This window comes from Nuphar pumila, chromosome 6 (genome assembly GCF_984573655.1).
Source record: "Nuphar pumila chromosome 6, dmNupPumi1.hap1.1, whole genome shotgun sequence".
Taxonomy (NCBI): Eukaryota; Viridiplantae; Streptophyta; class Magnoliopsida; order Nymphaeales; family Nymphaeaceae; genus Nuphar; species Nuphar pumila.
This window is the reverse complement of record NC_143254.1, coordinates 21,528,602-21,533,468: the sequence shown is the minus strand read 5'-3', so window position 1 is coordinate 21,533,468 and position 4,867 is coordinate 21,528,602. Positions and strand designations below refer to the sequence as shown.

General features: G+C 35.0%; 1 long non-coding RNA gene across 1 annotated transcript; it reads right to left on the bottom strand.

Moving 5' to 3' along the window:
* Positions 1 to 2,627: 2,627 nt before the first annotated feature.
* On the bottom strand, positions 2,628 to 4,045 carry LOC149834277 (uncharacterized). The gene is made up of 2 exons (XR_016432520.1): positions 4,015 to 4,045; positions 2,628 to 2,820 (listed from the first exon to the last, which is right to left on the bottom strand). It is a non-coding gene; the product is annotated as an uncharacterized LOC149834277 (long non-coding RNA).
* Between the last annotated feature and the right edge of the window lie 822 nt (positions 4,046 to 4,867).

Here is a 4,867-nt window from a genome sequence, read left to right as displayed (position 1 = left end):
TGTTGATATAATGGATTGTTGTTATTGTTGGGCCGATTATCGTTATTACATTTCTTGTCGACAACTATTTCTAAGCTTCGACAATTTAATAAAATGGTGTGTTTTTGCTCTTATCTATGCACATCAGCCTTCTTAGAATAAAAACTATCTCTTAATTATACTCATTATTAAACCTATTCAATTGTGATTTTATCTCATATTCTCTTTCTTAAGATCAAATCTCAACCCTTAATTCGAATTTCAACCATGGATCTTTCTTTGGATCTTAGATACATAAAAAGTATATTCGGATTCGCCTAGAAATCCATAAACAGGTGATCTTCCCTTCATATGGAAGAAGATTTGGAATTTTTTTTCTTAGCACTCTTACCTTGTTGACTGACAAGCCTAACCTACCTAATCTAGCCGGCTAAGCCTAGTCTTAGCCCATATTGAACCTAATTTAGAACCTAGATCTCTCAACTCAAACCCATATCGAGCTCACGCCAAGCCGAAGTATTATTTGTGCTCTCGCACTCATCGAATATAAAGAAGGATACCTAAGCTCGAGGTGAGTATGGTTGTATTCTTAATTGTTATTTTATTTATTTTATTTCGTTTATTAAGTTTATATTGTCCTAACGTCAATATATTTTGGTGTTTTCATATTTTTTTGAGTTTTGGTGGTTCTTACCACCAAACTCACTTTTTTAATTAGGAGTTCTTTTTTGAACTCGAATCAGGTAGGCATTTCATAGCATTGATCACGCTATTTGTAGCACCTTAAAGCTTTATCATAGAGGTAAGCAATGATGCATCTCAATTATTTTTTAGGAGGAATTGTTCGGTTTATAAAGTATTGTTTGGCCTTATACATCCAATCTTGTGAGTTCTTTCCTATGAAAGTGAAAAACATTTACCAGTCGAGGAAGAGAAATACCAAAATTTTGCATTCTAGGGCATGTTCCTCTCTCTCTTAGGTGTGGTCTAAGAATTGATTCTTATGCATCTTCATCTTCCAAATCTACATGTTTCTTGCAAAAACCTTCACTACAGTTAGGAATTACTATTGAGCAGCATGAAAGCTTCCTTAGAGTTGTTGCAGCAAGTTTGTTATCTCTTAGAGGTTAGTCTCTAAACCGGTCATGCGATTTTCAACACCACCAAACTTGGTGTTAGTCTCTTCAGTGAATTTGTTGATGAACTCATGATTTATTTCTGTTAGTAGGTATTGATTTTTCTTAGCTAGGATTAAAATTCTTCCTTTGTAAACATAGGGAAGGCCTAGGAGGTTTGATGATTTAGAGTTCAGAAGTCAATATCAAAGTTGAATATCAAAAATTGTTATTTTCAGTTTATTCTAGTTATTTTTTGTTTTGGATAATTTTTAATATTTTCTTTGAATTTCCTATTTTCCTAAATAATTCGTAGTTGGGTAGTTTTTTCTCACAAATTGGGTCCTCTCGATTCACATCACAATCACACTAGTAAGGGCATCGCATGACAGAATGAGAAAATGAAAAAGAGTTATGCATGTTATCTTTATTATTTAATTTATAAATAGTCCAGACCGTGTTAATTCGTGGCCCAGCCTGTATCTGACCTGCCAAAAACATGGTTGGATTTAGGCCTGAATCAAGCTAGACTAGGTTTCAGAAACCAGCCCAAGCCTGGGCCAACCGTGCAGCCCCATGGGCTCCCTGCAGGCTTAATGCCTACCCCTACTAATCACAACCAAAGTACTGAAGAAAACCAGCCAAGATGAGTTGTTTTCTTCAACAAAAATGCATTGGTTTCATAAATATGGGAGAGAGATATCTTTTCTATTTATGTCTCTGTTTTCTTAATTATTTTGTAATCATAAATTCAATTCAATATTGTGGTTCAACAAATGATCGACGAGTGGCGACTAACATAGGTTGATGCAAAAATTGTTTATGTCTAACTCCAATTCATGGATCTAATTTAGCTTTGGATACATGCTTAACACTTAATCTTGATGGTCTGAGGAGTTTTACTGAATATGCTCCAACAACAGTTGTCAGGCTGTATTAAGTATAAAGATAAAATCATTACAAATGTCCACAAATCCACCCGCAAATGAGCTTTTGGGAACAAGATGAATATTACTATATTTTTTTGGTCAAGCTAAGAAATATCAATATTCACAGTGATAATGCCATCATTAACTCTCCATTGCTGGTAGAGATGCACTACAACAAAGCAGTAGATTAGCGACGACCACATTCCGTCGCTAACATTGTTAGCGACGGATTAGCGACAACGAGGCGACAGTATGCTTACGTCGCGAATATTTCGACGCTAACTGGCGACGGAATTATTCTGTCGCCAGGTCCGTCGCTAATTGCGACGGAATAGCGAGCGCTATATTCCGTCGCTAATCCGCCGCTACTAAACGGCGACCACGGCTTGGCGACGGATTTACTTTCGTCGCTATGTCGTCGCTAGATTAATATGAATAGCGACGGATGGTTCCGTCGCTAATCCGTCGCAAACACGAAAAAAAATTAAAAAAAAATTATTTGAAAATTAATTACCGAGAACTGTACAATTTCTATTTCCTGTACAATTTATATTTCCTGTAAATAAAAAACAAACCACACAAAAAAATTCATATAACAAGTATCTACAACAATTAATCGTTCCACCTTAAAATTAAGAAGTTTAATTATTTACAATTCAACAATTACAATTAGGAAAAATAAAAAAATAGAACTTCTTCAACACAGTCCTCTAATCATCGCCAAGATTTTGTGCGTCTTCTTGTTCATTGTCTTTATCTGTCCCTTCAGCTCCACTACCCTGATTATCGCTAGCAGCCTACACAAGAAAAGAACAGTCAGTATTGATAAACAAAATATAATGAAATAAATTACACATTATATGTGATTCTATCATGTGCTCATGTGTGATCTAAGGCAATAAAAAAACTCTATATGTGATTCTATCATGCTCATATGTATGCTAACGCAGTCAAAAAATTGAATATGTGATTATAGCATGTTCATATGTGTTCTAAGGCATCTAAAAAAACTCTATATGTGATTCTATCATGCTCAAATGTGCTTTAAGGCAGGCAAAAAACTATATATGTGATTCAATCATGCTCATATGGGTGCTAAGGCAGTAAAAAAATTGAATATGTGAATATAGCATGCTCATATGTGCTCTAAGGCAGGCAAAGCCAAAAATTTTATATGTGATTCTATCATAAATGATATATAACATGTTCATATGTGTTCTAAGGCAGTAAAAAAACTCTATATGTTATTATAGCATGCTCATATGTGTGCTAAGGCAGTCAAAAAACTGAATATGTGATTATAATATGCTCATATGTGTTCTTAGGCAATCAAAAAACTGAATATGTGATTATAGCATGATCATATGTGTTCTAATGCAGTAAAAAAAACTTTATATGTGATTCTATCATGCTCATATGTGCTCTAAGGCAGACAAAAAGTTATATATATATAATATATATATATATATATATATATATATATATATATATATATATATATATATATATATATATATATATGATTCTATCATGCTCATATGTGTGCTAAGGCAGTCAAAAAATTGAATATGTGATTATAGCATGTCCATATGTGTTGTAAGGCATCTAAAAAAACTCTATATGTGATCCTACTATGCTCAGATGTGCTTTAAGGCAGGCAAAAAACTATATATGTGATTCGATCATGCTCGTATGTGTGCTAAGGCAGTCAAAAAATTGAATATGTGAATATAGCATGCTCATATGTGCTCTAAGGCAGGCAAAGCAACTTTATATGTGATTATAGCATGCTCATATGTGCTCTAAGGCAGACAAAAAAACTTTATATGTGATTATATCATGCTCATATGTGCTCTAATGCAATAAAAAAACTCTATATGTTATTATAGCATGCTCATATGTGCTCTAATGGAATAAAAAAACTCTATATGTTATTATAGCATGCTCATATGTGCTCTAAGGCAGTCAAAAAACTGAATATGTGATTATACCTGAGAGGGACCTGGAATCGAAGATCCCCTATCCTGAACAGCGGCCTTGATCTCATTTCGGAGAAAGGGGGCGACGGTGTATTGAAAGTAGTTATTTAGTGATTCATTAATGATCTGGCGTACATCATCACCGGAAAGAATAGTCGGCTGCTTGAAGCTTATGTCGGCGCAAGAAGTCGGTGAGCCGTAACTGGAAGAACCAATAACTGGTGAAGTGTTCATATTACTCCCAACCCGAACACGCGACCTTTTTGGGGTTCACCTGCTGCAGTCACCCATGCTGTAGGATCAAATGATGGATGCTGAGTAGCGTCATCGCCATATCGCTCTACCATCTGTTGCTCATATGCCTCCTACAAAATAATGTTTAAAGTATTCATTAATAATTAATGATAACATTAAGATAACTTGCATATATATTGCAATGATTATTAATAGAATTAATACATACCGTTGTCGTTCTCGCCTTCTCTGATACGAAGACTCCCGTGGTCTTCCGTTTATGTGTTTCTACAAACACATCCTTATATGGTACACTGCCTCCTTTTTCTGCTTCCTGCGAAGTTAAATGACAAAAGATTTAGTACACAAGTTTGCAACAATACTTATAAAATTAATATTATATATTGATGAGTTACCATTTTCTTTAGGTGGCTCCCAAATGTCTTAGATCCACCTGTGTGTAGATGGGCTTCGGGCATCTTCGATCGATTTTGTGAAGTCTTCGCAGAGCGATTTTTAAATGCATCTCTCGCCCACTTATCGCACATTTCATCCCAGTAATCTCTCCTGATAGTAATAGGACCATGGCCCTTCCACAATAATGGATCATCTACTACGCCAGATGCTTTTT